We start from the raw sequence: 22,928 nt of genomic DNA on the forward strand, positions 1-22,928 counted from the left end.
ATTTAAATGATTACTGTTTAGATTATATTTTTTTTCAGTGTTAAGTTATGCATTTTTTGAGTTTTGATAGTTGAAAGAATATTTTTTTTTTCAAGTCTTAGAAATATATTCCTAAAGCAGGGTACAATAAGGATCTAAGTTTTTATAAAGGTTAAATTCGATTGTCATTTGCTACGTAAGCCAATTGTGTTCAAAAGTACTTTCGATAGATCTATTTTAAGTTTTTAGGCAAACTGTAACCAACGGGTCTCTGTAAGCAGTAGTAATTTTTAAATTGTTGGGGGTAACTTGCTCTAACTCTTTTCATGGCCTTTTCGGTAGTTTAATATTTACTTTAGTGGCGAAAAGCGTTTATTTAAAGCTAAACTTCTTTATTCAACTTTTCTTTCGTAAGTTATAATAACCTGAAAATAAGTTATTGCACTCTGAAAGTGTATTGATATTTAAATGACTAAAGAGGTAATATTTAAAATCCTGAAATTATTGCATCCAGTAAGAATTAATTTAGTATTTAATCCTAGAACCATATAAAGTAGATTAAGAAGGGAAATTTTAGGATTTAACAAAGTTCGTTAAAACTATGGACCCGCGCTAGGTGGGACTATAATTTGACCGCTTGCTAATACATTGGTGTCTATTTTTTTTTTTTTTTTTTTTTTTTTTTTTTTTTTTTTTTTTTGTGCGTGAGGTTAGCGAGCCCACTGCTTAGCAAATCCATTGCTCTATCGTAATATCACCGAAATCTAATGGGTTTTGCTCCACCGTGGGCTCGCTTCGCTCGCAAAAAAAGACGAAGCTTCTATGTAAGGCAAGCGGTAATGGCGCTGAGTGGATCTCAACCGAAATATTACCTAAACTAATATTGTTCAGATTGCTGCTGTGAGCTACTGCTCATGAGCTATTGTCAATTTTACAGAAGGTTATCTATGAAAAAAAAAATTTACTAAGTTTTAATGTTCATCCCTCTATTTACCAAAATTACTGTATTTGGCTTCTATAGTGTTCAAATGCCTAGTCATTAGTTGTATGCGGTTTACCTATTTTACCCTATAGTCCATTTCTTTTATCGAGGCAGATTTGCACCGACTCGCAGCGGTGCCCTTTTAGCTCAGAAAATTTCCTGATCGCTGATTGTTTAGAATTATCTCGGCCAACCAATCAGCGATCAGGAAACTTTTCCGAGCTAAAGGGCACCGCTGCGAGTTGGTGTAAATCTGCATCGCTAAAAGAAATTGACTATAGTATCTGGGTTCTTCTTGAAATAAATTTAATCCCCAGAAAGTGATCGGTACAGCAACACTTAATTCGTTGTCTTACTCACTAGTTTGAGATATAAAAGCTAAATAGGATCATCAGGGCTGTGGTAACTGAAATTCCAATTGCGGTATCAAAATTTGGCAAGTTTGTCTTGAAATTTGATTGGTTTTAGCTTACTACGTATAAATTCGCCGCAAGATTTTTTCTTGTATAGCATGTACCTCTGAAAGCCAATGAAGTTTTGACATGGTTTTAAATGCAAATTCGTAAAGCATTTTTAACTTTTTACATGTCTGTAAACTAGTTATTTTCATGGAGCTCTAAAGAAATTTGTTACTAAACGTGTACCTGTCTGAAAGGAATTTTTCACGGTGCTCCAATTTTTTTTTTTTTTTTTTTTTTTTTTTTAACTCTGTACCTTTTTAAATCCAAGGAAACTTTTCTCGCGGGGATTTTTAAATGCAAATTTGCCGGCTTATTCTTTTTTTTTTACTAAGCGTGTGATTGTTTGAAAATCAACTGTCATTTTCACTGCTTTAAATGCAGATTTGCCTCTTTTCTTTTAGAGTAAGTGTACCTGTCTAAAAGTAAAGTATTTTTTGTCACGTGTTACTAAACGCACACATGTTTAAACGCACACATGTTTGATACTTCAAGTTTTTCTTCGGTCTTAAAATTCATTTTTTTTTTTTCTGAACGTGCACGTCTGAAGCTCAAGGCATTTTTAACGGGATTTAAATGTTCCTGTTTTTATTAATTATGTACCTGTCTGAATTTTTTTTCTACGTGGCTTCGAATGCAAATTTGCTTGTTCCTTATTTTACGATTTTTGTGAATTACTAAAACCCACAAGTTTCTTAATGTGTCAAAATTAGTTTTAACCGGAAATTCTCCGTTAAAATATACTTTTTTCAGCCGTATTTCAGTAAAATAAGACCGTAATTTTTACCATATTTTATCTTTACGGATTGGTGACCATAATTACTCAACGTTAATGTTTTTTAACCGTAAATGCCTGGCAACATTTATTCAAAGATTTTTACCGGTTTTTTAAGTAACTTTAGAGTGGTCTTTAAATCAAAATTTGCAGGTCTTTTGAGCTAGTTTTTTCATGGGGCTTTTAACTGCTAATCAACTAGTTTTAACTAGTTAGTTTTAGTGTTACTATCTGAAACCCAATTCACAGGGGGTGTAAATCCAAATCTGCCTCTTGTTTTTTTACTAAGCCTGTACGTGTCTAAAAGGCAATGAAATCCTCATGGACTACAATGTATATTTGTCTGTAGCGATTTTTTTTATTAAGTGTACATGTTGAAGACCACTCAAGTTACATACAGGAGGCTCTAAATGATTTTTTTTTTCACCAAGCTTGTACACGTCTGAAACCCCCCTCCTTTTTTTTTTTTTTTTAGGCTCTTAAAGCTAATTTCCAGGTTATTTGATAAGCGTATACCTGTCTGAAACTCCCTTTTTTTAATTAAGCTTGTAAAGCTAATTTCCAGGTTATTTTGATAAGCGTATACCTGTCTGAAACTCACTTTTTTAATTAGGCTCGTAAAGCTAATTTCCAGGTTATTTTGATAAGCGTATATCTGTCTGAAACTCCTTTTTTAATAATTAGGCTCGTAAAGCTAATTTCCAGCTTATTTTGATAAGCGAATATCTGTCTGAAACTCCCTTTTTTTAATAATTAGGCTCGTAAAGCTAATTTCCAGTTTATTTTGATAAGCGTATACCTGTCTGAAACTCCTTTTTATAATTAGGCTCGTAAAGCTAATTTCCAGGTTATTTTGATAAGCGTATACCTCTGAAACTCCCTTTTTTAATTAGGCTCGTAAAGCTAATTTCCAGCTTATTTTGATAAGCGTATACCTGTCTGAAACTCCCTTTTTTAATAATTAGGCTCGTAAAACTAATTTCCAGTTTATTTTGATAAGCGTATACCTGTCTGAAACTCCTTTTTATAATTAGGCTCGTAAAGCTAATTTCCAGGTTATTTTGATAAGCGTACATCTCTGAAACTCCCTTTTTTAATTAGGCTCATAAAGCTAATTTCCAGTTTATTTTGATAAACGTATACCTGTCTGAAACTCCCTTTATTTTTAATAATTAGGCTCGTAAAGCTAATTTCAAGGTTATTTTGATAAGTGTATACCTGTCTGACTCCCTTTTTTTATAATTAGGCTCGTAAAGCTAATTTCCAGCTTATTTTGATAAGCGTATACCTGTCTGAAACTCCCTTTTTTTAATTAGGCTCGTAAAGCTAATTTCCAGGTTATTTTGATAAGCGTATACCTGTCTGAAACTCCCTTTTTTTAATGATTAGGGTCGTAAAGCTAATTTCCAGCTTATTTTGATAAGCGTATACCTGTCTGAAACTCCCTTTATTTTTAATAATTCGGCTCGTAAAGCTAATTTCCAGGTTATTTTGATAAGCGTATACCTATCTGAAACTCCCTTTTTTTAATGATTAGGGTCGTAAAGCTAATTTCCAGCTTATTTTGATAAGCGTATACCTGTCTGAAACTCCCCCCCTTTTTTTTAATTAGGCTCATAAAGCTAATTTCCAGGTTATTTTGATAAGCGTATACCTGTCTGACTCCCTTTTTTTTAATTAGGCTCGTAAAGCTAATTTCCAGCTTATTTTGATAAGCGTATACCTGTCTGAAACTCACTTTTTTTAATAATTAGGGTCGTAAAGCTAATTTCCAGCTTATTTTGATAAGCGTATACCTGTCTGAAACTCCCCCCCTTTTTTTTTAATTAGGCTCATAAAGCTAATTTCCAGGTTATTTTGATGAGCGTATACCTGTCTCAAACTCCCTTTTCTAATAATTAGGCTCGTAAAGCTAATTTCCAGGTTATTTTGATAAGCGTATACCTGTCTGAAACTCCCTTTTTTTAATTAGGCTCGTAAAGCTAATTTCCAGGTTTTGATAAGTATACCTGTCAGAAACTCCCTTTTTTAAATAATTAGGCTCGTAAAGCTAATTTCCAGGTTCTTTTGATAAGCGTATACCTGTCTGAAACTCCCTTTTTTAATAATTAGGCTCGTAAAGCTAATTTCCAGGTTATTTTGATAAGCGTATACCTGTCTGAAACTCCCTTTTTTTAATTAGGGTCGTAAAGCTAATTTCCAGCTTATTTTGATAAGCGTATACCTGTCTGAAACTCCCTTAATTTTCAATAATTCGGCTCGTAAAGCTAATTTCCAAGTTATTTTGATAAGCGTATACCTGTCTGAAACTCCCTTTTTTTAATTAGGGTCGTAAAGCTAATTTCCAGGTTATTTTGATAAGCGTATACCTGTCTGAAACTCCCTTTATTTTTAATAATTAGGCTCGTAAAGCTAATTTCCAGGTTATTTTGATAAGCGTATACCTGTCTGAAACTTCCTTTTTTTAATTAGGGTCGTAAAGCTAATTTCCAGGTTATTTTGATAAGCGTATACCTGTCTGAAACTCCCTTTATTTTTAATAATTAGGCTCGTAAAGCTAATTTCCAGGTTATTTTGATAAGTGTATACCTGTCTGAAACTCCCTCTTTTTAATTAGGGTCGTAAAGCTAATTTCCAGCTTATTTTGATAAGCGTATACCTGTCTGAAACTCCCTTAATTTTTAATAATTAGGCTCTTAAAGCTAATTTCCAAGTTATTTTGATAAGCGTATACCTGTCTGAAACTCCCTTTTTTTAATTAGGGTCGTAAAGCTAATTTCCAGGTTATTTTGATAAGCGTATACCTGTCTGAAACTCCCTTTATTTTTAATAATTAGGCTCGTAAAGCTAATTTCCAGGTTATTTTGATAAGCGTATACCTGTCTGAAACTCCCTTTTTTTAATTAGGGTCGTAAAGCTAATTTCCAGGTTATTTTGATAAGCGTATACCTGTCTGAAACTCCCTTTATTTTTAATAATTAGGCTCGTAAAGCTAATTTCCAGGTTATTTTGATAAGCGTATACCTGTCTGAAACTCAGTTTATTTTTAATAATTAGGCTCGTAAAGCTAATTTTCAGGTTATTTTGATAAGCGTATACCTGTCTGAAACTCCCTTTATTTTTAATAATTAGGCTCGTAAAGCTAATTTCCAGGTTATTTTGATAAGCGTATACCTGTCTGAAACTACCTTTTTATAATTAGGCTCGTAAAGCTAATTTCCAGCTTATTTTGATAAGCGTATACCTGTCAGGAACTCCCTTTTTTTAATTAGGCTCTTAAAGCTAATTTCCAGGTTATTTTGATAAGCGTATACCTATCTGAAACTCCCTTTTTTAATAATTAGGCTCGTAAAGCTAATTTCCAGATTATTTTGATAAGCGTATACCTGTCTGAAATTCCTTTTTTATTAGGCTCTTAAAGCTAATTTCCAGGTTATTTTGATAAGCGTATACCTGGCTGAAACTCCCTTTTTTAATAATTAGGCTCGTAAAGCTAATTTCCGGTTTATTTTGATGAGCGTATACTTGTCTGAAACTCCCTTTTTTAATAATTAGGGTCGTAAAGCTAATTTTCAGGTTATTTTGATAAGCGTATACTTGTCTGAAACACCCTTTTTTTAATAATTAGGCTCGTAAAGCTAATTTTCAGGTTATTTTGATAAGCGTATACCTGTCTGAAACTCCTTTTTTATTAGGCTCGTAAAGCTAATTTCCAGGTTATTTTGATAAGCGTATACCTGTCTGAAACTCCCGTTTTTTAATAATTAGGCTCGTAATGCTAATTTCCAGGTTATTTTGATAAGTGTATACCTGTCTGAAACTCCCTTTTTTAATAATTAAGCTCTTAAAGCTAATTTCCAGCTTATTTTGATAAGCGTATACCTGTCTGAAACTCCCTTTTTTTATTAATTAGGCTCGTAAAGCTAATTTCCAGGTTATTTTGATAAGCGTATACCTGTCTGAAACTCCCTTTATTTTTAATAATTAGGCTCGTAAAGCTAATTTCCAGGTTATTTTGATAAGTGTATACCTATCTGAAACTCCCTTTTTTAATAATTATTCTCGTGAAGCTAATTTCCAGGTTTTGATAAGCGTATACCTGTCTGAAACTCCCTTTATTTTTAATAATTAGGTTCGTAAAGCTAATTTCCAGCTTATTTTGATAAGCGTATACCTGTCTGAAACTCCTTTTTTTTAATTAGGCTCGTAAAGCTAATTTCCAGGTTATTTTGATAAGCGTATACATGTCTGAAACTCCTTTTTTTCAATTAGGCTCGTAAAGCTAATTTCCTGGTTATTTTGATAATTGTATACCTGTCTGAAACTCCCTTTTTTTAATTAGGCTCGTAAAGCTAATTTCCAGCTTATTTTGATAAGCGTATACTGTCTGAAACTCACTTTTTTTAATAATTAGGGTCGTAAAGCTAATTTCCAGCTTATTTTGATAAGCGTATACCTGTCTGAAACTCCCCCCCCTTTTTTTTTAATTAGGCTCATAAAGCTAATTTCCAGGTTATTTTGATGAGCGTATACCTGTCTCAAACTCCCTTTTCTAATAATTAGGCTCGTAAAGCTAATTTCCAGGTTATTTTGATAAGCGTATACCTGTCTGAAACTCACTTTTTTTAATAATTAGGGTCGTAAAGCTAATTTCCAGCTTATTTTGATAAGCGTATACCTGTCTGAAACTCCCTTCATTTTTAATAATTCGGCTCGTAAAGCTAATTTCCAGGTTATTTTGATAAGCGTATACCTGTCTGAAACACCCTTTTTTTAATGATTAGGGTCGTAAAGCTAATTTCCAGCTTATTTTGATAAGCGTATACCTGTCTGAAACTCCCCCCCTTTTTTTTAATTAGGCTCATAAAGCTAATTTCCAGGTTATTTTGATAAGCGTATACCTGTCTGACTCCCTTTTTTTTAATTAGGCTCGTAAAGCTAATTTCCAGCTTATTTTGATAAGCGTATACCTGTCTGAAACTCACTTTTTTTAATAATTAGGGTCGTAAAGCTAATTTCCAGCTTATTTTGATAAGCGTATACCTGTCTGAAACTCCCCCCCCCCTTTTTTTTAATTAGGCTCATAAAGCTAATTTCCAGGTTATTTTGATGAGCGTATACCTGTCTCAAACTCCCTTTTCTAATAATTAGGCTCGTAAAGCTAATTTCCAGGTTATTTTGATAAGCGTATACCTGTCTGAAACTCCCTTTTTTTAATTAGGCTCGTAAAGCTAATTTCCAGGTTTTAATAAGTATACCTGTCAGAAACTCCCTTTTTTAAATAATTAGGCTCGTAAAGCTAATTTCCAGGTTCTTTTGATAAGCGTATACCTGTCTGAAACTCCCTTTTTTAATAATTAGGCTCGTAAAGCTAATTTCCAGGTTATTTTGATAAGCGTATACCTGTCTGAAACTCCCTTTTTTTAATTAGGGTCGTAAAGCTAATTTCCAGGTTATTTTGATAAGCGTATACCTGTCTGAAACTCCCTTAATTTTCAATAATTCGGCTCGTAAAGCTAATTTCCAAGTTATTTTGATAAGCGTATACCTGTCTGAAACTCCCTTTTTTTAATTAGGGTCGTAAAGCTAATTTCCAGGTTATTTTGATAAGCGTATACCTGTCTGAAACTCCATTTATTTTTAATAATTAGGCTCGTAAAGCTAATTTCCAGGTTATTTTGATAAGCGTATACATGTCTGAAACTTCCTTTTTTTAATTAGGGTCGTAAAGCTAATTTCCAGGATATTTTGATAAGCGTATACCTGTCTGAAACTCCCTTTATTTTTAATAATTAGGCTCGTAAAGCTAATTTCCAGGTTATTTTGATAAGTGTATACCTGTCTGAAACTCCCTCTTTTTAATTAGGGTCGTAAAGCTAATTTCCAGCTTATTTTGATAAGCGTATACCTGTCTGAAACTCCCTCAATTTTTAATAATTAGGCTCTTAAAGCTAATTTCCAAGTTATTTTGATAAGCGTATACCTGTCTGAAACTCCCTTTTTTTAATTAGGGTCGTAAAGCTAATTTCCAGGTTATTTTGATAAGCGTATACCTGTCTGAAACTCCCTTTATTTTTAATAATTAGGCTCGTAAAGCTAATTTCCAGGTTATTTTGATAAGCGTATACCTGTCTGAAACTCCCTTTTTTTAATTAGGGTCGTAAAGCTAATTTCCAGGTTATTTTGATAAGCGTATACCTTTCTGAAACTCCCTTTATTTTTAATAATTAGGCTCGTAAAGCTAATTTCCAGGTTATTTTGATAAGCGTATACCTGTCTGAAACTCAGTTTATTTTTAATAATTAGGCTCGTAAAGCTAATTTCCAGGTTATTTTGATAAGCGTATACCTGTCTGAAACTCCCTTTATTTTTAATAATTAGGCTCGTAAAGCTAATTTCCAGGTTATTTTGATAAGCGTATACCTGTCTGAAACTACCTTATTTTAATTAGGCTCGTAAAGCTAATTTCCAGCTTATTTTGATAAGCGTATACCTGTCAGGAACTCCCTTTTTTTAATTAGGCTCTTAAAGCTAATTTCCAGGTTATTTTGATAAGCGTATACCTATCTGAAACTCCCTTTTTTAATAATTAGGCTCGTAAAGCTAATTTCCAGGTTATTTTGATAAGCGTATACCTGACTGAAATTCCTTTTTTATTAGGCTCTTAAAGCTAATTTCCAGGTTATTTTAATAAGCGTATACCTGGCTGAAACTCCCTTTTTTAATAATTAAGCTCGTAAAGCTAATTTCCGGTTTATTTTGATAAGCGTATACCTGTCTGAAACTCCCTTTTTTAATAATTAGGGTCGTAAAGCTAATTTTCAGGTTATTTTGATAAGCGTATACCTGTCTGAAACTCCCTTTTTTTAATAATTAGGCTCGTAAAGCTAATTTTCAGGTTATTTTGAAAAGCGTATACCTGTCTGAAACTCCTTTTTTATTAGGCTCGTAAAGCTAATTTCCAGGTTATTTTGATAAGCGTATACCTGTCTGAAACTCCCGTTTTTTAATAATTAGGCTCGTAATGCTAATTTCCAGGTTATTTTGATAAGTGTATACCTGTCTGAAACTCCCTTTTTTAATAATTAGGCTCTTAAAGCTAATTTCCAGGTTATTTTGATAAGCGTATACCTGTCTGAAACTCCCTTTATTTTTAATAATTAGGCTCGTAAAGCTAATTTCCAGGTTATTTTGATAAGCGTATACCTATCTGAAACTCCCTTTTTTAATAATTATTCTCGTGAAGCTAATTTCCAGGTTATTTTGATAAGCGTATACCTGTCTGAAACTCCCTTTATTTTTAATAATTAGGTTCGTAAAGCTAATTTCCAGCTTATTTTGATAAGCGTATACCTGTCTGAAACTCCTTTTTTTTAATTAGGCTCGTAAAGCTAATTTCCAGGTTATTTTGATAAGCGTATACATGTCTGAAACTCCTTTTTTTCAATTAGGCTCGTAAAGCTAATTTCCTGGTTATTTTGATAAGTGTATACCTGTCTGAAACTCCCTTTTTTAATTAGGCTCTTAAAGCTAATTTCCTGGTTATTTTGATAAGTGTATACCTGTCTGAAACTCCCTTTTTTAATAATTAGGCTCGTTAAGCTAATTTCCAGGTTATTTTGATAAGCGTATACCTATCTGAAACTCCCTTTTTTAATAATTAGGCTCGTAAAGCTAATTTCCAGGTTATTTTGATAAGCGTTTACCTGTTTGAAACTCCCTTTTTTCAATAATTAGGCTCTTAATGCTAATTTCCAGGTTATTTTGGTAGGTGTATACTTGTCTGAAACTCCCTTTTTTTAATAATTAGGCTCTTAAAGCTAATTTCCAGGATTTTGATAAGCGTATACCTGTCTGAAACTCCTTTTTTTTTTAAATTAGGCTCGTAGAGCTAATTTCCAGGTTATTTTGATAATCTATACCTGTCTGAAACTCCTTTTTTTCAATTGGGCTCGTAAAGCGAATTTCCAGGTTTCGATAAGCATATACCTGTCTGAAACACCCCTTTTTTTAATTAGGCTTGTAAAGCTAATTTCCAGGTCATTTTGGTGAAGTGTATACCTGTCTGAAACTCCCTTTTTTTAATAATTAGGCTCGTAAAGCTAATTTCCAGGTTATTTTGATAAGCGTATACCTGTCTGAAACTCCTTTTTTTTTATTTTAGCTTGTAAAGCTAATTTCCAGGTTATTTTGATAAGCGTATACCTGTCTGAAACTCCTTTTTTTTATTTTGGCTTGTAAAGCTAATTTCCAGGTTATTTTGATAAGCGTATACCTGTCTGAAACCAGTTTTTTTTCCTCACAGGCTTGTATCTTTTTTTACCAAGCCTGTACAAGTCTGAAACCCAAATGTGTTTTTTTTTTAATTTGGCTCTAAAAGCTAATTTCCAGGCTTTTTAGTAAGCGCTTACCTGTCTGAAACCTATTTTTTTCACTGGACTTCAAATGCACAGCTTTATGCAATGCGAGCAGGTGCCTGAAAGCTAACGAAGGTCATTTTTCGCGGCTTTAAATGCAGATTTACCAGTCATTTTTTAAGTTTTACCTACCAGTCATTATTACTTGCTAAGCTACAACCCAAGCTGATTCGGGATGCCATAATCCCAGGGGCCCCAATTGAGAAAATAGCCCAGTGAAGAAAGGAAACAAGGAAAAATGAAATTTTAAGAACAGTAACATTAAAACATTCCCTATATAAACACTAAAACTAAAAAAACAAGATTAGTGCGCCCGAGTGTACCCTTAAGCAAGAGATCTAACCCAAGACAGTGGAAGACCATGCTACAGAGGCTATGGCATTATCCAAGACTAGAGAATAATGGTTTAATTTTGTAGTGTCCTCCTAGAAGAGCTGCTTACCTTAGCTAGTCTCTCTAAAACCCTTACTACGGGTTAAGTAGTCACTGAACAAAGTGCGGTAGTCAACCCTTCAGTTGAAGAATTGTTAGGTAATTTGTATTGTCTGGTTTATTAGGCCAGACTATTCGGTGTGTAGTTAAAGGGAAAGTGAACCGTAACCAGAGAGAAGGATCCAATGTAGTACTCAGGCCATTCAAAGGACCCCCATAACACACTAGCGGTAGTATCTCAACGGGTGGTTGGTACCCTGGCCAACCTACTTCCAAGAAAGTTTACACTGTGGATTAATGGAAGTTTGCTTATTTGTTTTCTCTAATTGTATTTGCTAAATTCAAGTTTAATATTTTCATGAAGCTTTAAATGCGAATTCGCAAAGGATTTTTTTTTTTTTGACAGGTTTAAATTCAAATTTGTTTTTTACTAATTTTGCACTTGCCGTAAAGAAAAGGAAGTTTTGCACTTGGATTTAAATGCACATTTACGGGTTTTTATTTACTAGAAATGAAACTGACTAAAGTTACTAGTGCCACGCGGATGAGATCATGGTGAGAGGTAGGTAGATGAGATGGTTTGGGCATGCTCTTCGCACTCTATTCAAAAAATTAGTTCACCACACTTTCAACTGGGCCCTACAACTTCCTAGAAGTTGAAAAGCCCAGTCCTACATGGCTGAGGACTATGAAGCGTTAAGTAGGAAATGATGAATGGAGAAGTATTTATTCAAAAGCTCAAGATACTCTTCAAAAGCTTAAGATACTGGTAAAAAAAGCGAAAAACTCCTTTCGCATCAATAGGCGTAGGAAATTAAGCATGTACCAGTCTGAAAACAGTTTTATCATTAGGCTTTTAACTGCAGAATTACCTGTTATTTTGATTTTGCCTTGTTTGTCCAAAGAAAGTTTTCACGAGCATTGCAAGTCAAATTTGCCCTTTTCTGCACGCTCTGGAAGTTTTGAAGTAATTTCCATGCGGAATTGAATAGAAATTGAAATGCGAAGTATTTTATGAAGCGAGTTTTTTCTGAAAATCCGTCATTTTCAAGGATTGAAATGCGAATGTTATTTTTACGAAGCCGCTACCGGCTTGTCAGCCAAGATACTTTTCACAGGGCTTTAAACGCAAATTTCAAGTCTGTCTTCATAAATCTATGCCAATAGCTTTCAACTTTATTGTAAGCCACTGTGCTTTTATACAATGTTATTGCAACCCATTGTACTCTGATAGACGTAATGAAAGTCTAGTGATAGACATTTTAGCAGTCATTGCTATCACTTGGGTGCAATTTTTACTTAGCACCTCGGAAGTACTTAGTTTTTTGTTTTCGTGTACTTTTTATTCATAGCATTAATTCAGGGAAATGTCGGTCGGTGAAATGAATCCAGCGTTTTTGCTTGAATTTGTGAACTGAAAGGGAAAATTTAGTATTTCAGTCCTAATAGTATTTTGACTAGTGCCTACTATTTACCATCTTGAATGTGAAACATACAGCGTAATTTACTAATATATAGAAACGAGGTACACGACACGTATTGCAAATAATTGAAATAAGTCATAACAAAAGTAGCTTATAGCTTGAAAAGTCACTTAGCAACATTGCATTAACAATACGATCATAACAGTACGATAAAACGACAGGTCTAGTTTTCAAGCTCTATGAAATGGAATGTCAGGTTTTATAGAATAAGGAAATATAAAAGAATCTGTATATTTACATATTTTCAATATTACAGGTTGAAGATACAGTATCAATGAACTGGAATTATGAACCTGAGACAAATTTGCATAAGAAAAATGTTGCTCTTCATCGCCGATGTGAAATTGAGGAAAATGAATTTCACTTCAAAAGAATGTTGAGATGGACAGCAAGTTGTTTCACTTAAAAGAATGTTGAAGAGATACAGCAAATGAGATTGAGGTAAGTAGGCCAGGATGTGAGGCTTGTATGGGCAAAAGGGACTTAAAGGACTTTGTTTCTAAGTATAGCCCACCGAATTTATTGACCAAGTGAATACTCCTTCTTTTCCACTAACCGGATGAACCTATAAATAGTCAGGTCTCAAAAACTATTGTTGGTAATAATTTAGACTGATTTACGATGAAACTAATAATTGAAATAATTTTATTAATCAATATTAAGTGTTAAAGGCCATTCAATTTATTTCACTGTGCATAAGTAAATGGTAGTTCCAAGGCCTACTTTGTATAGGCTCCAGAGACTGCTCAGCTGAAAAGACTTTATATTTTATCTATATCACAGGTATAGAATGACTTAAGTTTCATATTGATTTGAAATTGTTTTAAATCTAAAGATATTAAGTTTTAACGTCTCAAAATTCTAAATTGTTTAAGACATTTCAAGTTAAGTATAATTTGATATAACAATGAGTGATATATAACAAATAGGATTCAACGCAATTGAAAAATTCTGGTTGAAGGTTTTCATTCCTTTCTGTACTTTCAGATTCACAAATTGCCATATATGGAAATCTGAATGAGACAATTCAGGCTATGGTTTATAAATGGTAAGTAGACATTTTGTTTGTTGTATTTTAATTCAATGTACGTAAATGTCAAGGGTACGCGAGTAAGGACACGATTCATGAATATCTAATAGCTTTTTGTAATTTTTAGTAAAAACAAGTTACATCAAAGCTGGCTTTCGAACAGTCTAAGGCTAGCTTAGATTTATGATTGGAATAGACTAATAACAAAAAAACTTTGACGAAAGTTGTTCCAGTAACATGGGATTCTGTGATATTATAAAATGGGCAGAAATCAAACTGTTTTTGTAGTCTCTCATATTTGAAAAAAGGATGGATAGTATCTTGCCGTTTTTTAAAGGTCTTGTGAGTATCTAATATACAGTCTTGTCAATATACTGCAAGCTATTTGATTAAAACACTTCGCTAAATATTTGCCCCTTCCTTCCCATTTTGTACTGTTTTATTCAAGTGTGGGGTCTTCTAAAAAGTTTATTTTTAGTATTCTTAGGTTCCTACTATTTCTTCCTACACAAATACAAACCATTTGCTCTTACTGTGGATATATTCCGGTGTAGCTGGAAACTATCCTTAAATATTTTAAAAGGTAAACGACCAGCCGCTAGTTAGCTTGTTTTGACTAACCTTAACACATTCAGCTACTCCATTTCTCCACTTGGGTTTTGGCTCGGTAGAGAGCATGCAATCTCTCCCCATTAAAAACCTATTCAAAGACTGGCCCCAATGGTTCCAAACAGTTTCCCATTTTCAGGTGTCTGCTCTTATTTTCAATTTTCAGGTATCTGGTCTTACTGAAGATTTCTAAGATGTTTGCCCATCCATCGAAGGCCTCTATTGCAGCACCTATATCAGTGCATAAGACACCAATGTGCAAGGAGATTCAGAAATGGCTATCCTCAGAGTGGGAGCTGTACAGTAGGCGATGGTGGTAGTCTAAAAGAATCCTTTTCTCAAGGGCAGTCTTCGAGGTCGAAAAATTAGATTCCTACTCCAGCATCTCTTTCGCCCCTGCTAAGAAAGCTTGTTCGGTGGCCTGTGGAGGAAGAATGGATAAGTGTGATGACAGTTTGTCCCTGGACATCTCTTGGGTATGAAGAACCCTGTTGGATCCCCTATTTAAAGCAGCAGCGTCCACTGCCAAGGGTACTCTTGTATGATGCTATGCGTCAACTTTGGCCTTTCTTTGGAAATCTCAGTTCCCCTCTAAGGCATGGCTATTGGGGGTGCTGAGGTTTGGGGGACATTGAGAGTGCACATCTGCTCTGCTGGGATTGGGCATGGCCTTAGACTGAGTGTTTTGCTCCGTTACCTAGGCATCCTCTCACCGCCTTTCCCACCTGAGGAATTGCTGGCAGGGACTTGGATTCCCAGCCAGGCTTGCAATCTCCCCAGGAGCTAGTATGCTAACTGTTGGGCAAACTCAGCAACCAAAGCTTGCTCAGCAAGAGAAATACTGGCACTATTTCTCCACCCTAAGAGGAATGTTGCTCTGTTCTTGAATGGTCTTCCCCTAGAGTTCCTCGTAAGAAGGTAGACACAGTCGCTACAGGTCCTCGGAGTTGAGCAGTGTAGCATCCAATGATGGTTGCTGCCGACCATCTGCAGTCGCAGTCCCATCATGTCCTCGGGACAATCTAGTCTGGCAATACATAACCATTCGGTGTTATGCGTGAGGCTTCTGCTCCCTACGTGGTAGAACCAGATTGCTCTGATGTTTGAGAGCAATGCAGGTCCCATTCAGACATAACTCCTCCCTTGCTAGTTTCCATCAGAGCTTGCCTTCTCCTCTAGGATTGTGAGGCAGCTCATTAACCTCTTGTAGGTTTCATGAAGTGTTTACACCTGTCCATGATGATTCAAAATTAGTATAGATAGGACATAGTTGGCTTGGAGTGTTGTGTGCCTTGACACATACTTGCCCACCATACACTGGTGAGGTAGGCACGTGAGCTCCTCCACTGAAAGTCTACTAGACTCTATGTGCAAGATAGCGGGTAGACATTCTCCTCCACCTCAAGCTGCTCCTCTTGAAAGGCTGTCTTGGTATCAGAAATATCCAGAATAAGGTCTCCTATCCTGGACAAGATCCATTGAGGGAAAACTGGGTATTCTGTTAAAATAACCAAGAGAAGAGGTCACAGGCAAGAGAGGCCTTCCCCAGGTGATACCCATCTCCCTAGGACCAGCAGAGGCTTTGATATCATTCAGACAATTCAGCTGTCCCTGGTAGTTTGTGGCAACCGAACCTGCTGCTCCTTTTCCAGAGCCTCTATTGGTTCAGACGGATCCTCCCCAGGCCTCATAGTCTCTAGAATTCTCTCTGAAGTCTCCCCTTGCCGCCTCCTTGGCCAACCTTAGGAGTGGTTTGATTTGAAGATCCTTAAGAAACAGGGCGTTAAAAGATCTCGAGGCTTTGGATCCACAGAAGAATTCTTTGGTTTTTCGTCAAAAGTATTACTGGCAGAATAGAACCTCCCCTCCAGGTCTCTGGCCCCTGCTTGGGATCCCATTTATGAACCTGACCCAGCTCGGGTGCCTGCGGGTGGGAGTTTGGCTCTGGACGAGTTGTAAGAAGACACTTAAGACCATTGAAGTGTGACCAATGTCCACGACCTCTAAGACTGCTGCCTTAGAGCGAAGAGTTGGACCATTCCCCAAATGAAAGATAGGGACCTATCTTTTTCTGCCAAGCCTTCGGAACCAGCAAGATGATGATAGTTGCCCTGTTCAATGATGAAAGGAGCCAGGGGAAAATCTAACAAAGTGGCTAGGATGTCAACCTCTCTGAGCAGGATAGTATAGAGATTCTAGAGGATGATCCCTCTCCTTTACTATTGGATCCAGCAATTGTTTCTAACACAGCTCCCTCAATAGACTGGCTGCACAATCACATTTTCCTATGGTATAGGCCACAAACAGAGGGGGCTGCAGAGTTCTTTGTAGGCTGATTCGTAGACTACTGATTTGGTTCAGTAGGCTCTGATGAATATTTGGCAGATTCAGAGAAAGTGATAAACACCACCTTGCTTAGCTTTTCTGGGGGGTATAGTCTAGTTCCTCACCCACAGTCTGGCCAAGCAGTGGAGGAAGTGTATTTTGAAGTCTCAAAATTTGAGGTAGGTGACTTATAGGGGAGCATTAGTTACTCAACTCCACAGCGGAGAATTCTCCCTTGATTAGATAGGAAGACATAAACCTAGTGACAGAACACTGGAGGAATTGTCATAACCCTCCTCCATAGGGTTGTCACATTCTGCCCTTACTCTTCGGTGCCCTCGGGACTGAGACCGTCCCCCATCACACAAGGACACACACAAAAGGAGCAACTGCTTTGAAGCAGTCCACAGCTAGTGTCCCCGAAACAGCCACTTTCATGACAAGTGTGCAAGGGGCAGAAGAGGTAGAGGTGTAAGACATGGTTGCCCCCAGTGGGGGAATCACTCCTCCTGCCCACCCACTGGTGGGAGGATGCCTGAAGCACAGGTGGCAAGAGGTGAGGTGCCAGGAGGCTGATCCTTCTAAGTCTATCCTGTGTGGAGTACCCAGTTATGTTCATTCTCTATCCTGTGTGGAGTACCCCAGTATGTTCATTCTCTCCTTTGTTAAATCTTCAGTTAGTAATGTGTTCTTTGTTAAGGGATCAGCGAAGTCTCTCTCCTTTCAGGAAAGTCCAAACATATGAGGTCCTTGCCAGATCTGTGTTCTTCTAGTCTCGTGTATAGAAAGAGTCTGGAGACTGGTTATGGTCCTCTCTGACCTGAACAGGATGTCCTGCAGATACTGTTAAAGATGGAGAAGACAGATACGGTAGGACAGGCAGTCAGACCAGAAGACTTCATAACACTGGGTTTCAAAAGTACATATTTCCAGATCACAAGCCATTCATAAAGTACCAAGGATTCATTCATGAGAATGTATCAGTTCAAGGTGCTATGCTTTGCCATCCACAGCTTAAGTGTTCATGAGTGTTCAGTGAAGATTCAACCTGGGCTCACATCAGCAATAGTGTATTGCGTTACTTAGATGACTGGCTGATTCTAGGAAACTCTGTAGAGGACCCCCTCCTACACAGCCAGGGTTCTTTTGTCCATGTGGAGATCATAAATCATGAAGTTCTGAAACCATCTCAAACCTGATCTCAGGATGCAAATTCACCCATTTAGACAAGGTTTTTCCTTCCCAAGACAGTAGACTAAAAGGAAGGGCTCTTCCCTTCCAGAAGGAAGATGCTAAAAGTACAGCTGTGGCTATGCTTAATAGGGACCTGACCTCCTTGAAATGCCTTGTCCACCAGTGATTCTATGCATTTCTCTCCAGTGCAACTGAAAACCACCTGGTCTCTGTACAGGGATCCTCCGGAATATTAAGTTCTGATAACATCAGAGCAAAGACAGTCCTGGGTCGGTGGGTAGATAATACATACATGGTAGAGTGGCATTCTCTCGCCCAGATTTGATGCTCTTCATGAATGCATGAAAAAAGGGTGAGTGGCTCACCTATTGCTATAAATGACCCATGGATTGTGGTCCAAATCAAATTGTCAGCGTCACATAAGCTCCTAGAAATGAGCAGCTTTCCTGGCCCTCAAACACTTCAAATAGGTCATGACTCGTGCAGTAGTGTATTTGAGCAACATGACAGTAGCAGCTTATCTTAAACAAGGAGGTAGTTTTTTCACAGCTATGCCTTCTGGCTGTGAGAATACCAAGAAGAATGGAAGAAAACTTGATTGCCCAGTCAGCCCGCTTCACTCTGTGGAAGAAAGACTTCCTTTGTCAACAATCTGAGCAGGAAGACTCGAATAGTTAGTTGTGGTCTTTGCTTCCTTGAATAAGCAAAAGTTTTTGACTTGTGGGGTTCACCAGTGATGGATCTGTTTAAGACACCCCTGGAGCAGAAGCTTCTGTGTACTGCTCACCAGTGCTAAATCCCCTGGCAGATCTGTAAGATCTCTCATTATCAGTCTGACAACCTGGCTGTACACATCCCCCTCCCCTCTTCTGTGTGATGGGGGAGACATATCAACAAATTAAAGGCAAATTCCGTCCTCTTGACCTTGATAGGTCTGCTGTACCAGCAAGCAGAATGGTACCTAGACGTACTATTGCTCAAAGGTACCGAGAGCTGGTGCTGCTGCTTCCCAACCTCATCAAATTACCTCATGCAGAGAATATACCACAATGCTGTTGCTTACCTACGACTTATTGTTTGTAGGTTATCGAGCATCTCTAAGTCCTCTATTGTCATCTGTCAGGCTAAGTGGACTATCTTCTCTGGTTGTTGTCGGGGAAGGAATCTCTCCTCAATGCCACTATACCCATGATAGCAGTTTTCATTGTACCCTATAGAGGAAAATCTGCCCAGTATTGGCAGTGAATGTCTACCACTCAGCCTTGAGCCTGTCTTTAGATTGAACAATTAAACATATCCTCATTGGAATGTAGTTCATATTATATAATCCCTGGTAGGAGTACCCTATGAACTGCTAAAACAGTCCTCAGATATGACTTGGCTCTTATGACTATTTTCCTTTCCCTGGCCTCTGCCCAACAGATCAGTGAGTTGCATGCTCTCTCGTACGACATAACCTATTCAAGAGATGGGTTATTAACTCCCTCATCCCAAAGTTCATTACCAGGACTTGTAATATGGCTGTAGCAGTCTTTAAGTTTGGGCCCTTTCGGATTTCAATTTGTCATTTAATAGATGATCCTGATTGTTACTATGTCTTGCGAGTGCTGAGGAGCTATTTATAACTAATTTTATGGAGCTTGCCCTCCCCCACACAGATTGAATGTGAGCATGGGTAAGGTAAAAAGGACTCCTGAAAACCCAAGTTCAGTCTAGATTCATCAGGTCATAGAATGAGAGCTGAATCCTCACTACATTCCAAGAGATTAGACCCAGATCTCATGTTAGTGGTGTTAGTATGTCCCTAAAATTTGAAGTGTTGGTGCAGGTCCTACAAGCGGTTGTCTAGAAGCATCAAAACTACTTACGGCCAACTATCTGAAAGTCATAACCCTCAAGAGCCTGGATGCATTCTCCATAGGTCCTGTAGTGGTAGTACAAGTAGTGGTATAAGCTACCTCCGCTCCCTTACAGGACACACAGCAGTTTGTCAAGAGGGACATTATCCCGGTGTTAGTCAGGAATGAATGGGCAATGACTGGTCTTTTTCATCTTCTCTAAGAGCACAGCATCTGGAAGACAGTAAGCTGCTATACCTCTTGACAACAAGTAATACCAATTTCGCATATAGCCTGACATTTTGTCCTTGTCCCCCCTGCGAGGCAGTTGGGCAATGTCTAAGGTAGTGCTACCCACTCCAGTATCCTTATCTGGTAAAGTTGTTGCTAGTTTTCACATAGCTCTATTGCCCAGGGTGCCAACTTTCATGCTTTATAGAGAAGTTTGCGAGGTGAGGAAGTACCCAATCTCACTCGCAGGAGTTCAGTCATACCCCAGGCCCAGGTAAAGTTCCCTGCCAGTTAAGGTTTTGGACTTCGTTCACCTAAGGGCAAGTCTCTGTGGTAAAAAACAAATGGTCTGTATTTGCTTAAAATCAAATGACATGGTAAATTTTTCCTAACCTTACAAACCCATGACAAATCTCAAAAGGAGAACGACTTGAGCAGGGTGGTTGGTTTACTCCTGCTAACTAGCGGCGGGTTGTTTACCTCGTAAAAAGTTTGAGCAAGGGATAAATGTCCCTGTCCTATGGAGTAGAGGGTCAAGACTCCCTCAGTCTTCAAAAGGAAGAACTCCACATGCGAGTTGCGTAACTTGGACGCTGCCCCTCAAGTGACCTGGCTCAAGAATTTTGAGAGAACAAAGCCTTCTCAAATCCAAATCCATAATAAAGAGATCTGGTTTGTTAGGAAAATGACAAATTTCTTCTAATTGTCATTTCAGTCAAAAATTAGTACTAAATCTAGGAACTTCTGCATCGAAATCATGCAAGTTTTGTTCACTATCTTTGGATGACTGTTTCCTTCGCATGTGGTAAATACTGGCTCCACTATTTTTCAATTATGTTATCTTTTTCTTTAGTAAGAAATGAATATTAATAGTATTACATTAGTGACCCCTTATCTTAATTCAAGGATTAAAATCCTAAATCAGAATATTTTCAGACTTGCATTATGCTAGTTTATCTTTGCACGTATTTTCCTGTATTGATTTTTATTTTACACATGCATCTCTCCTTTTGATTCTTATTTTAGGTATGTTTTGCGTGTTTCTCTCATTTGATCATACAAGCTCCTACCGTACCTTCATACAACTATTCTAACTTTTATATTACATGGCACGTCAGGAATATGTTTGTTGGGACCTCTGACTTTTTTGCATATTTTGAACGTCAGCCGATTTTAAGTTCTTCGATCAGTCCATATAGCTAATGGGTTTTGTAGGCCTAAATTAGTCATCCAAAATCTTATTTTAATTTGAATAAATTATTTTCTTAACTTTTTTGTATGGTAGAAAATACTATGAAGCTTGATTTTAATAGGCTTCTGGCTGCTGAAAAGGTTTGCGGCAGCATTGTGGTTTCTAGTGCACTTTTTGGTGCCTTTTCTTTCTCTGCAAGAGGTATTTCTAACACTCTTTACCGCTGCTGGAAGTTATAGTAATTCTTAAAATTTAAATGCTCTTTTTATAGTGAAAATCCAGAATTTAGCAATTTTTACACTTAAAATCAAGCAATCATTCGTAGGTGAAATTTTTTTTTTCAAAGAATGAACTTTTAGATAAGATACGAACTTGAAGTACTTGTGTTCGTCCTTGCATCTTATGTTTTGTCTAAACATATCTATTCTAACAAGTTTTGTCTTGATTTTAGAACTGTTAAAAATTATTAGTAGAAGACTTGTTTTATTGCTAAAGATCATGTAAATTTGAGTAATTTATCGTAATATTTTTCTAAGCACTATCCCAGCGGATAACATTAGTTTGACAAAGTGGTAGTATGAGCAGTAGTGCAATTTTAATTCTCAAAATTCCATTTTGCAGGTACAACTTTCCAGCAGTAGAGGCTACAGATCTATCGTTGAAACTGATTGGCCAATGCTATGAATGTGGTAACTGAATCTGTGCTTTGGTGAAGGAAGTTAAAATATTGTCAGTACTCTAGAAGTTCCAGGTACGATGTTGACTTCGAACTAATATATGAACTTGTTGGATTGTTACAGTAACTAAATAGCTTTCAAATTTATTTTAAATCGCTAGTTTTATTAGTAATTTGTACTTGGTAGACATTGTCATTGATGTTCCATAGACATGATTTATAAAGCAGTGCACTTAACTGTGACTGGAGCAATTTTTTTTTACTTAATAAACGTGATTTTTCTCAATTTAGTTTGTCCTTATTCATAAATCCTTTATTCATATTTTCAATTGAGGGCAAGATCGATTGCATACTTAAATCCAGTGTTTTTGATAGACTGCGAACTGAAAATGGCAAAGTTGGTGCTTAAAACATTAGATTTTTTCATTAGTGTTTTTATTAAATCTATTATCTAAATGTGAAACATTGTAATGTCCTAGTAATATTATCTAGACTTGGGTATACAACAAACATTTCAATTAATTGGAATTTGTGATGTCAAAACTAACTTTATATAAGATTTTGTAGAACGTCATTTTGCAACCTTGCAATATTGATAGAGTAAAATGTGCTATTTCCTTGTTTTCAAGGATCATGTAACGAAGTAACGTGAGTCAAGTTTTCATAAAATTATGAAAACACACTACATATTTTAAATGTTACAGATGGGATATGTAACAACTAGACTTATGAACTTGAGAATGGCGTAAGACCAGAGTTGCCCTTCATCAGCGATGTGAAATTCGGGAAAAGTGTCAATACAAAAAAGATCAGAGATAATAAGACAGGAAAATAGAAAGAGGTGAGTAGGCCAGAAGGACATGAGCAAAATGGACGGCGTAAAGCAGTTAGTCTACCGAATTTAGTTACCTGTTGATATTCCTTTTAGTTAGTCAGCTGAATTTAGTTACCTGTTCATACTCCTTTTAGTTAGTCAGCCGAATTTAGTTACCTGTTAATATTCCTTGAGTTAGTCTACCGAATTTAGTTACCTGTTGATATTCCTTTTAGTTAGTCAGCTGAATTTAGTTACCTGTTGATATTCCTTTTAGTCAGCCAAATTTAGTTACCTGTTGATACTCCTTTTAGTTAGTCAGCCGAATTTAGTTACCTGTTGATACTCCTTTTAGTTAGTCAGCTGAATTTAGTTACCTGTTGATACTCCTTTTAGTTTGCCAGCCGAATTTAGTTACCTGTTGATACTCCTTTTAGTTAGTCAGCCGAATTTAGTTACCTGTTGATACTCCGTTTAGTTAGTCAGCTGAAT

The 22,928-nt window shown here is 36.6% G+C and overlaps 1 long non-coding RNA gene across 1 annotated transcript in view; it reads left to right on the forward strand.

Moving 5' to 3' along the window:
- Positions 1-21,908, forward strand: part of LOC137622847 (uncharacterized) — a 22,698-nt gene extending 790 nt beyond the window's left edge. The window contains exons 2-4 of the long non-coding RNA XR_011040495.1: positions 12,784-12,968; positions 13,515-13,575; positions 21,568-21,908. This is a non-coding gene — a long non-coding RNA (uncharacterized lncRNA). The remainder of the gene's footprint in view (positions 1-12,783; positions 12,969-13,514; positions 13,576-21,567) is intronic.
- Positions 21,909-22,928: the final 1,020 nt, after the last annotated feature.

This window comes from Palaemon carinicauda, chromosome 29 (assembly GCF_036898095.1).
Source record: "Palaemon carinicauda isolate YSFRI2023 chromosome 29, ASM3689809v2, whole genome shotgun sequence".
In the NCBI taxonomy this organism is placed as follows: Eukaryota; Metazoa; Arthropoda; class Malacostraca; order Decapoda; family Palaemonidae; genus Palaemon; species Palaemon carinicauda.